The sequence below is a fragment of the Epinephelus lanceolatus genome, chromosome 6 (assembly GCF_041903045.1).
Source record: "Epinephelus lanceolatus isolate andai-2023 chromosome 6, ASM4190304v1, whole genome shotgun sequence".
NCBI lineage: Eukaryota > Metazoa > Chordata > Actinopteri > Perciformes > Serranidae > Epinephelus > Epinephelus lanceolatus.
In genome coordinates this window covers 23,756,733-23,769,248 of record NC_135739.1, presented here as the reverse complement: position 1 = coordinate 23,769,248, position 12,516 = coordinate 23,756,733, and the positions used below count along the sequence as shown (strand labels likewise).

The 12,516-nt window shown below is 40.1% G+C and overlaps 1 long non-coding RNA gene across 1 annotated transcript in view; it reads left to right on the top strand.

Moving 5' to 3' along the window:
- The window catches only part of LOC144463744 (uncharacterized), a 61,561-nt gene extending 50,822 nt beyond the window's left edge, over window positions 1-10,739 (top strand). The window contains exon 3 of the long non-coding RNA XR_013491760.1: window positions 9,822-10,739. This is a non-coding gene — a long non-coding RNA (uncharacterized LOC144463744). The remainder of the gene's footprint in view (window positions 1-9,821) is intronic.
- Window positions 10,740-12,516: the final 1,777 nt, after the last annotated feature.

Below are 12,516 nucleotides of genomic sequence, written 5' to 3'. Positions count from 1 at the left end.
CAGTATTTATTTTTTCACCGACAGTGCGCGCTCACAGCATCTCAGAAATGAAAAGGTTAAAAAAAAAAAAAAAACCTGCAACTGTTCAAGTTGATGAATTTCCTGTGCAGTTTGGGAAGACGTCTCCTTAAAACACAGATCTGGATTTTTCAGAAAAAGCAAAGTTGAGAAATGAGTCTAGTCCATACGTAATGAGAACGTGCATTACTCAGGCATACAGGTATGAGACACAGCCTCTGTAGTCTTGTAATGTAAGCACTGTCCTGCATAACTGTATAACAGTAAGCTCAGATAAGACTAAGCTCAAGACTGGAAACGTACGATAAGAGCCGCTGTAGTCACAAAGCTAAAAAAGAATGTGATTAACAAAGTTTTGAAGTCAAAAAGTACAGCAGAAACTATCCAGAAGCTCTCAAACTCCTGAAACTATTCCTGGTGTTGTCAACCAAAACAAGGAAACAGAAATAAATCATTATAACCAAAAAGATGCCCATTCAGTAAAATACTCGTGTGCAAAAGCACAACAATGACCAGAGGATTTTTCCATGCCAGTCTTTTTTAGCAATTTGCAAAGAAATCCCAAAAATTAATCCACCAAAGAAAAAGTGGGGGAAAAAATCAAATCAGTCACTTCACAGAACAGGAGTTAATAATGAAAGTATAACACAAAGCATCAACTAAAGTTGCTCTGTCATGCATTAAATTGCTAACCTAAACCTCAAAAGAAAGTTGGGTACTACTTTTTAAAATAAAAGCTCCACATAATTATGTTTGCACTTAATTAATTAGCTTTTGTTTTAACTTTAAAGCAACACAAGTCAAACTCATTCTCTGTCTGAAACACACTGATGATTGATGTTGAATGCACCTGGATGCATGGATGGGTTACTGAACGGGCCTACCAGGCACAGGGCCAGGGGCCCCCTTCGCTTGCAAAATGTCTCCCAAATTAACACGTAGGAAGAGACTCAAAATTATCACAAAGAGACACAAAATAACTACAAAATGACTAAGAAAAAAAGACACAAAAAAAGAGACATAAACAACTTAAAAATGACAAAAACAACCCTGTATGACTAAAGTGAGAGCTGTGTCCACACACTCGGTGTAAAGTCAGACATGGTCTCCGTGGGTGTTGGCCTCTGCCAGGGTTGTCCCTTGTCACTGATCTTGTTCGTGATATTCATGGATAGGACCTTGAGGTACAGCCGTGGGGAGGAAGGGGTCCGTTTTGATCAACTCAGAATTGCATCTCTGCTTTTTGCAGATGATGTGATTCTATTGGCTTCATCACATCGTGACCTCCAGCATGCACTGGGACAATTTGCAGCCGAATGTGAAGTGGTCGGGATGAGAGTCAGCACCTCCAAATCTGTGGCCACGATTCTCTGCCAGAAACCAGTGGATTGCCCCCTCCGGGTTAGGAGAGAGTTACTGCCTCAAACAAAGGAGTTCAAGTATCTCGGGGTCTTGTTCACGAGTGAGGCTAGAATGGAGCGTGAGATGGATCAGCGGTTTGGTGTGCCAGATCTTTGTGGTGAAGAGGGAGCTGAGCCGGAGGGCAAAAGCTTTCGCTTTCCTGGTCCATCTACGTCCCAACCCTCACCTATGGTCATGAGCTCTGGGTAATGACCAAAAGAATGAGATTGCAGATACAAGTGGCCGAAATTGGTTTCCTCTGTGGGGTGGCTGGGCTCAGACTTAGAGATAGGGTAGGGGGCTCGGACATCCAGAGGGAGCTCAGAGTAGAGCCTCTGCCTCTTCACGTCAAAAGGGGTCAGTTGAGGTGGTTCCGGCATCTGATTAGGATGCCTCCTGGGCCTTCTGTTGGAGGTTATTTGGGCACACCCCACTGGTAAGAGCAAGTGGTAGTGGACCAAGAACATGCTGGAGGGATTACATATCTCGTCTGGCCTGGGAACGCCTTGGGGTTCTGGGGTGCTTTGCTTGGCCTGCTGCCCCTGTGATTCAGCCCAGGATAGGTGGATGAAAATGGATGGATGGATGGATGGATGGACAACCACAAGGAGACACAAAATGACCACAGAGTGACATAAAACTACACAAAGTCTGTGTTTCTTGCTCATATGCAGTAGAGGTGGTGGGGCCCTTTGCATAACTCTTCCCAGGGGCCCATTCTGAAAATTTATGTTAGAAGATTGTATCTGCAGTCTTGTATGTCATGCACTTTTCCTTTGCATTACTGTTTATTAAAAGTATTGACAAAATCATGTAAATGTATTTGGTGACTGAAGTTGTTACAGTCCAAAACCAGGCTGCTAAGAAGTGAAATCAGCTGGGTTTCATTGTTTTTATGAGTAGAAGATAAATGATTTGTCCTTGAGAAAGTTTTTTTATTAATTACTTTTTGGGATAAAGTCTTACTCTCATTTTGCTGTATAAAAAAAAAAAAAAAACGGAAAAATAATTAATTTGATGCCAGTGAAAAAATGTAAAGTAAGATAATAACATCTTCATCATTATGTCTATATTCATAAGCTGTTTAATAAAAGGATAAAAATGTCCTGCTGACTATGCATGCCCATATTATTAGAACTTTATTCCAATAAGGTTCATCTACTTATAGCAGTATCTGCAGCAGCATGAGTTACATGATGAATACTTCGGGTCCAGCCCACTCATTTTTTTTAAACAAAGTTGAGTAGTGTCTGTTCATGAATCATTTATAATAAATCTTTCCGGGTGCCACAGATGAGGTATAATGCCTGCTGCAGGTTGCCTCCAGAAAAGCAGGTGCTGCTGGGTAATAACCGAGCAGACTTCCTGGGTACACATGGAGCTGGAGGACAGAGTGAGCTGTCTTTATGTTCCTACAAGCATATGATCAAGGTATAAGCTGTAACTGCCAGATGACAGAGAGGTGTTAGTAAGCCGGGGAGCCTGTGTGTGTGTGTGTGTGTGTGTGTGTGTGTGTGTGTGTGTGTGTGTGTGTGTGTGTGTGTGTGTGTATGATCTGAAACATTGCAGAGTTTTGGTGCTGATTAAGCTTAGCCTCGCTCATGCCCTCTCTCATTTTCTTTCTCCCTCGCTTTCTCTCAGCTCTTCTCCCTCTTTCTTCGTGTCACTGTTTTGACAGTAAGTTTTGTAATTATTCGGGCAGCAGTCTGTTGGCTGGGGCTTTGCCTGGAGCGCTGTGCTAGCCATGGATAACGACAGAGCTTCAGCATCTGGAGCAAACAAAAACACACCTAAACAGTCCATGTCAATACAGTAACCAATATACCATTTTAGTTAACTTTAGTTTATTAATTTAACATAAATCAAATAACTAAGTGACTGACCATCTCGTCTCTTTTTATGTGCGTTCACTTTTTTTTTTTTTTTTAGAAATTGTGGCACCAGCTGTTCAAATGTCAGCAACTCAGTAATTTAATCAGAGGGACACATTTGTATTCACATTCGCTGGCCAGCAAACATTTTCTTACTACATTTAGCTGAAGTCAGCTATTAGTCATAAGGCACCATAAATTACTGGCTAGCTAAGGTCAGAGATGACTGGCGGGGCTGCCACAGTAAACATCAATTTGAGGCTGCTGGCTTGCCAACTTCTTTCTTTCTTCATGAGATGCTGCACAAGTGATATTTAACTCAGACTTCAATGAGGATGTCTGCAGGTCCAAGAAGGTATATTAGAGCTTTCAGTCGTGAATTTGTCTCTATTGTAATTCAATATCTTGATATCAACATGTATTTTGATGTTCTTTAAAACCTCACTTGTTTCATTTGATGTATTTATTTCGATCATTATACATAATAATGACGTAATAAAATAGAATGTATTGTAGAAAGAAACCTACAAAACAGAGACAAACAATAAATCGTGAACAGACCTACAATGAGAAACATAAATTAACATTTCACGTCCGAAAAGGAATAAGAAGAAGCAACATGCTTGTCTAGCCCTACCCCCAATCTCAAACTATACTGATCCAACACTAATCAAACTATTACATAAATACACTCCTCACCATCGATCAAACACACATTTACACCACTGCATTACTTAATACCTGATAACCAATATTACCTCATGTATAAAACGAATACGAACTGAGAATACCGACAACAGTCTCACTCTGGGTGTGCTTTACATTCCCTGTAATCATTTCTGTACCTCTTTATAAACTGTCTGATATCTTAACTTTGATTTCTTCACCCAGTGAGTTCCACAAACTCACTCCACAAATTGATCTACACATACTTTTCAGAGTGGTGTGAAAACAAAGTTGTTTCAAATTAATTCTACCTCTTAAGATATACACCCCTCTCTGTCCAAGAACATTTTTGCATGTTGCCAGGAAGCAAGTTATTTCTTGCTTTGTACATGACTTGAGCCATTTTAAAAATCCACCAGTCCCATAAATTTTAGCTCATGTTATTTCAAAAACAGGTTATTAGTGTGTTAAGGATACACAACATTGTGTAAAGTTCTTATGGCTCATTTTTGCAGTATAGATACTTGGGTTACACTTTACTTGAAGGTATCTACATACGAGTGACATGACACGGTCATGAACCTGTCATGAACAGTATGTACATGTCATAAACATTTATGCCTGCTGTCATTCGGTTTTTGCAATGACAAGTTGACATTGTTTGTGTTGTCTTGATTATGACAACTTGACATTAATCAAAGTGACATTACCAGAGGTTGTCTTTGTCATGACAAGTTGACATTAAATTTGTTTGGGATGTCCTTACTATGACAACTTGACATTAACCAGGATGACATTACCAGAAGATGTCTTTGTCATAACAACTTGACATTAACGAGAAATGCACCTCTTTTTGTGTTTATGACAAGGTGACACAATGGTTATTATTGTTATAATGAAGACATCTTCTGGTAATGTCACCCTGGTTAATGTCAAGTTGTCATTAATTAAAGTGACATTACCAGAAGTTGTCTTTGTCGTGACAAGTTGTCATAATCAAGACAACCCCTACAATGTCAACTTGTCATTATAACTGAATGACACTTAATGACATAACGCAATGACAATAATAATAACAAACGTTTATGATATGTACATTATGTTTATGACAAGTTCATGACAGTGTCATGTCACCCTTATGTCAATACCTTCAAGTAAAGAGTTACCGATAATTGTCGTAGGGTGGTTTTGTAGATGTTTCCCCATACAACTCAACACAGTAACTTAAATTAGGTAATATAAGAGAACAGCAGAGAGTATACAGTGCTTTGTAATCAAATATGTGTCTGGCTTTGCCAAAACTGCAACTCTCCTTGTCAGCTTTGTTTCTACATAATGCTATATGTGGTTTCAAGCAGATCCTGTGGTCTATTATTACACGATTTCGAAACAGCATTAGTTTGGATTTGCTCACATTTAATGATAATTTGTTTAAGTCAAACCACATCTTTAATATGTTAATTTCTGATATGACCACAGAAGCTGCTGTAAATTGTCCCCAGAGCTGAAAATATTCGTATCATCCGCAAATAACAGGAACTTCACATACTTTCTGATACTTTACATATTTCATTAACATACAAAACAAACAAACAAAGGTTCTGCTTGCTTAATGCATAGAGTCTCATTTGAAAGAAACTTACAAGGTAGGAAAAAGACTTTCTCATTAGGTTCAATTACTTTGGTTTCGGCAATAAAAGTAAGTGGTAAGGTTTAGAAAAAACATGGTTTGGCTTAAAATAATTATTTCAGTTTCTAGTGTGAGGTAATCTCACATGACACACGTCACTAGCGCGGTATGCTATACATACTAATACACTACGATGTTATCAAAATAACTCCATTGACTTTTGGTTTTACAGGGGACACCAACGTTCTTTCGGAGGAAAAGTCCGGAGTTTGACCCATCCACCTCTCCTCCCGCCCACCCTATGCAAACTGTCTCACTCCTTATACTTTGGCACCCTTTTTAACTCTGTACCTACTAAAATCCATTTTTCATGATGCACAGGCTGTGGGACAATGTCAGAGCTTCAGAGCTTGGAGAGTCCTTATCCTATTACCTGTCAATCATGTCCCCCCACAACTCGATTACCCACTGTACCTGTGACTTCAATTACCTGCACTGGGAAGGCAAGGTGTCAAAATATTGATTCCATTAATGTCGCACTCAAAATAATGACACTTGGCTGAAGAGTTATGGCCCTCCAGATAAAAGACTAATAAGGAAGCAGTAATCAAAGGGTGGCAGTGATGAAGTGGGTGACATTTGGGACTTGTAAAGAAAAAGGCTGCAGGTGGAACTCTACAAGTCCGTAAGGATCCAAACAAAGGAAAGCCCTTTAGTGTCTGGATCAGCACCGTCATCCATCTCACTGTATTGATTGACTTCAGTTACAGCTGGCCTTTTAAGTGGAAGATGCCACTTGTCATTTCCTGGTTCTGGGATAATAAGTGTCATATAGACAAAAGGAAAAGCGAGCCAAATAATGAGGAAAAGCTCAACAGCGAATATAAAAGATGCCCCTGTCCCTCCCAGAAGGGAAGAACTACTAATAGAAGAGATTACATTTCTCCAGATAATAGCTATTTAAGCAGCTCTAACCACAAAAGGTTGAACAGACAATAAACAAAAAACTGGTCTGAGCATTTGACTGTGGATACCTCTCGCTATAGTTTGTGTATCCAGCTGTGGATCCTCTTCATCATTATCTCAATCGGAGATGGCCTTAGAACAGCTGAATGCCCAAGGTCAAGTATTCAGAAAGTGGATTAAGTTACCAAGATTAAACTATGCCCTCTCCAGTCCCCAGAAAACCGTGCAATTAATCATTACATCCAACGCTTTGTCAAGGGTAAAAGTGGATTTCTTAGAGACCATCTTCCGAAGATTTTTCAAACAAAGTGGCCTTGAAGTGCGCTCCCAGTGACTCTGTAGGAACAGTATTTGTCTCTGTGCTACAAAGCTCTATTCTTTTACTACCGACTGGTCTAACCACAACACTTGAACAGCGTTTGCCAGTAAAAGGTGTGCTCTTATCTCGAAGGCATCTGCTGACTAGCCATGTGCGGTGACACGGTCCTTCAAACAAAACTGCAACATATTTAAACATTTACTGGCAGTGGAGGAAAAAGGGAGGGGGGGTTGGGAGCTAAACGCTGCAATAGCTGTTTCATGCCAGAATAGTTTTAGGGCGCCAGCGGCTAAATTGGTTTACAAGTTGATGCATTAGAAAAACACTGATGAAAACATAATCAAAAACACAGGGCTAACTCGGCATGCCAGCGAGGCAACATATAAATCAGAAAAGAGCCGATAAGAGGGAAAAGGAGGGCAGGAGGGCGGGCTGCAGACAAATAATCATCATTTTTTTTGAGAGACACTGATAATTTAGACCAGACGGCACAATTATATAGCACTTGTCATAAAAGACCCAGGGCTTACAGGTCGGGAGTGCTCTATTGTGACTTTCCTGTTGTGGTGTTGAAGGAAGTGAGCCAAAGACTCTGGACCGTCTCAATCTAAGCCTCCAGGCAGGTGTTTCATGTGTGCATTTTGGTGTGTGTGCACGTGCATCTAGCAGTGTGAAGGCACCTCAGAGAGTCATCTTGCACTCTAAAATGAAAGATAAGTTATTCACTGTTTAGCGATTAAACATTTTGTATTTACACGCACATTCTTTGCAGAGTTTTTAGCAGCAACATGCTGTGCAGTTCAAACCAGTGTTTATTCTGGCAGAACAGACATCTCAGCCCAAACAGAAGACTTGAAATTTTCAGACAATAAAGGGGAGTGTTATTAGTCTTCTGGTATCAAGCAGAGAAGTAGGACAGACTGCCGCATCTGTTAAGATGTGACAAGAAAATGCGGCGCTTGTGTAGCCCCCAGAATTACAGGACAAACTTCAGCTCAAGTAGTCTTTCCATTACTGGAATGTGTATTCAGCCGTTTGAACCCTGCTCAAAATAACCTGCTGCGTCCAAAAATTATTTACTCCTTTTAAATATAGCCGGGGACCTCAATTAAGTCTGCTCGCCACCTTTCTGTTGGGGCTAAATGGATTTGCTTCTTCCAACAAATTGCTTCTCCCGCAGTGCGCTTGAGGACAGTCATTGTGAATAGTTGTAAGCTTACCCCTTTTCTGGTGTTTCTGGGAAACCAACAAGCAATCCAGACACTTCCTTTGGAGGCTGAATAGATTTTTTAAACACTCTATCTCGAGCCTAGCTGGGTGTGATAGCCATTTCTTGTGAAAATGACCCGTGAGAAAAGGCAAAGCCAGCCACCCTTTTCTTCATTTTTAAAACAATTTGTCCGACTCATCATGCCTTATTTCAGTCATTAAAGGTGAATAATTACTTAGTTTGTCAATGCATATCCACGTTTGAACTTGTTACACCCTATAACTAACAACATATGTCATTTATGGAGGGCATGAATACATATAATTGAGCTCACATTTCAAACTGTCTCTGTGCCAAGCCTGCGAGGCACCGCTACACTGTTGTGTTAGAGGCTGTTACAAGCAAATCCAAGACTGCAGCAAAAGTATTCTTTTCTCCAACAAAGTCAAGTATTCTCTTTGCAGCACAGCTTTAGATACATTATTTGTGGCACTTTATAGAGAAAACATACAACTATTACACAGCATGTGGCTTATTTCAAAGTCTGCAGTGTCTGAAAATGAAATGGGATAGCTTACAAGCTCAGGGAATCAGGACCGCATATTACACATGCTGCAAAAACTCCAGGCAGTATAGAGAAAGGAATGACATTCCCACTTCTGCGCGATTTTTGATTGCTCAAGGCTATAGAGTCCAATCAAAGGCTACTTTCAATCTCGCTTTTATCATCCAAACACAAGATATTTTTAGAGCGACAACAGCAGATGCAAAAAAGAAATGGACTTTGTCTACGGATCTTCAATATTAAGTGGGAAAAACAGGAGCGATGTATGCACGGCCAAAAGAGATTCAAAACCAGTCAATACCAGTTAATTCTGACTAAAATCTGGTTATTTATCATGCTAAAAAGATGTGTACGCTTTGCTCTCTGGGCTGCAAGATTTTCAAATTAAATCCTAAAGGACAGAGGATACTTCATCCATTTTGAAAGCCTTTAAAGCACATCGTTTCAACATAATGATGTTAATGGGAAAGTAAGCTTACTGATATTTCTTTCCAGTCATTTTGGGATGTCATCTGACATTATTTATTTTCACCTCTTGCATCAAGGCAACCACATGCTGTAAGCCGTAGTGATGTTGGCATCAAACCAGTTACATTAAAATAGCCAGAAATGTTTCCTTTAAGTTCACAGCAAATCCTAAAATACTGTATATGTAGGCATTTCTGCGGACCAAATTCTACAGACAAACCACTGAGTATGTAAAATAAATGGACTTGGAGATATCCCTAACAGAATCCAGGTAAAAATAACCAGGGCTCTGCTTTAAATTATGACATAATAAAGATTTTCAGGCCAAGTGGTGAATTAAAGTCAGTTACTGTCATAAGCTGTGATTTTTAGAATCAAAGCTCAAAAATCACATTGAAATGACAAGTGAAACTGTAGCCTAACATTATCTTTGGCCAAAAAATACAGCCCATCTCTCTGTGGCTTTATACTGCAGGCGTTCTCATCGATTGGCTTCATTCTCCTTTTCCCTCTCCTTTCCCATCTGCAATTCTGATTCCACCTCTGTGCAGTCAAGTGTGTCTATTCCAATACCTGACAGGCCCACTGGACGTGCACAGGTAGCCTCTCCGAGCGGCAGAGAGTGACGGATGGCCAACATACCACACCGGTCGGGTTGCTCATGTTTAATTCTGACTGCAACCTTTTTTTTTTTTTTTCTTTCCCAGACAGTCATCCAGCTGCTCAGCTCAGGTCCCAGTCTGCAGCACCCAAGGGAGCTGGAGAGAGCTGTGGTTCTGAGCAGGGGCCGTCTCTGTCCATCACCTTCAACATTTGCCTCAGCGGAACATTCAATTTATTTTATAGCACCACTCCACTTGATAGCACTGACCTCCCACATCCCTTGGAGAGTAATGAGATGGCTACGTTGATGTCAGTCTCAGTGTTGACTGGAAAGACCAACTACCCAGTGGGGATCTTCAGGAGAGGGGCCTTGCAATAAAAAAAAAGAAAAAACAGGGAGTGGAGAGGAAAGAGGATTAATTTTGGGTGAGTCGTGTTCTGATTTCAAAGGAAGCTCCTCTCTAACCCTGCTGTGCCCGGCTGTAGCGCTGTCCCTTCACTGATGGGCATGTGTGATTGGTTTGTCACGGATGGGATTCATCATGAAATCTAAATACAAGGAAGGGGCTGCGATGAGATGCTGAGGGTCTCACATGATGCTCCAGAACTGACTTGAAATGTCACAGCAGAGAGCAGAACTGTCAGGGAAGAGGTCACATTGCAGTTTGAAGAGTGCCATGCTGTGGCCAGAGGAAGGAAATACATCTTGACTTTGACTGAGAGGCAGTGAGAAAGCACGCTTTGTCTGTGGGGGTTTAACAGTGATCAGCACACATTATCATCCAGTGACCCCAAAACTCTACGGTCCCTGTGCCAAAACTGTTAAAACCACAATAAAACTTCCCAACATTTGGAACTCCATTCATATCTAAGTCGTGCTGGCAGTCACATCTGCAATAAAGCATAATTTCTGTCTTGCATGCTTATATGATGGTCTTCATTATAACTGTCCATCATGAAACCAATAAGGAATTACTGCAGTGAAGATGATCAAAGAGGAGACTGTCAGAATATTCCCTCACAACAGCAAATTATATCAACTTTTCAAAATAAAATGTGGTGGTCAGAGACATGGGTGGACAAAATGATAACACTTTGCCATCTGCTTCTTGCACTATACTGAATGATGCAATTCAGGAAATGATATTATTCCAAGAGGATACATAACATTTTCACTTTAAAATCACGGGCTCTCTTTAATTCCACCAACACGGCCCAGACAGCAGATGTAATAGCCATCATAATGAAACCAAATCAGCTCGACGCTAATTCTTATTTTGTGTCTCCACTCCAGATGTGGCATAAAAGACCCAGTCAGGGAAGGAGTTTTGTTTCTGAAGATTTTTCCATCTTTCAGATTTAGAAAGTAAGGAAAATTGTGTTGTTGTTTTTTTAAGTTGGGATTTTTTCAGTAGCTGAAAGTAGCCTAAATTTTGAACTTGGTATCAGTTGTTATTTGACTAAGAAAAATACAGGTGTATTTTGCTGCATATCTTTGGAGCCAAAGCACACATACCCCATGGCAGGTGTCAGATACTATCAGTTCTTGTGTAATAAGGCCTGACACTTTCAGACAGCTGCCCACAATCAGCTTGATAGTCATCACCCTGTGTGTCTTGCACTTGACAGAAAGCCTCATGTGCTATATCAACACTGTTCAGGAAACTAAAGCCTGGTTTCGACCAAGCAGTCCAGTTCGGTTCAGTTCATTACAAATAAGAATAGTTATTTTTGCATTTCCATTGTCAAAAGTTGTAAATGGCACCAACAGAACCATTCAATTCTGCACCTTTTTTGTCATCTCTCTGTTGAGGTACCTAGCACACTCATCCGACACTAAAAGGTGGAGCTAGAAACACTGCAGTCCATAGATTGGTCGATAGAGAATCGACACTCTTGCTTGACAAAGAATACTGCTGTCCCACGGTGGCAAGTTTACACACAGTCAACTATAACTATAAAGTAAAAGGCTGTCTGGCTGCCTTTTCATTTTTACATGCTAACAGTCATCCTACACTGTAGGGGTGGGCGATGTGGCCCAAAAAATAATATCACTATATTTCAAGGTATTTTTGCAACAACAATATTCTTGACAATATGACACGAGTAAAAAAAAATATATTATCAATTTAAGAACATAGAATTGCAACAAAATAAGCGATATAGTTTTACACGTCAGCCTAACAGTTTGCCGTCAAATATTCAGTAAAAACTGAACAAAAATGATCTCTCATTTCTTTAGTTTGTGAACAACAGCAGCAACTCAGAGTGAGATTCAGATTCTGTATACAATATTAATAGTTCAACAAAATAAATCTACAATAAATTACGCATTTAAACAGCTCCCAAATACAAAAAAACAGTGTCTTGGGATCTGTATATATAAATCACAGGTGATTTCCTTCTCTTTCTACTTTCGCTTTCACCCATGATTGTTGTTGCCGTGGGTAACAGTATGACGTCAATGCAAACAAATCTAAATATTGCGAATATCATGATATGAATTTTTCATATGATATTGAAAATTGTACCAGTATTATCGTGAGCAAGATGATATGGCACACCCCGACTTCACTGTGTCCTCAAAGGCTATACCGCCGGAAGCTACGCGCAACTATTGAAGTGAATTGTTTTCTTGCATGTTACTGAATGCATAGGTTGATGCTGTGAATCAATCAACACACCCATTGGCTCTCTTGTATGACATAAGCTTTAGTGATAACTGGATATTAATTTCAACTGGTTTATGTGGACTGTGAATATTTTATTTCCTCACTTGGGGAGGAAAAAGTGGAGGAA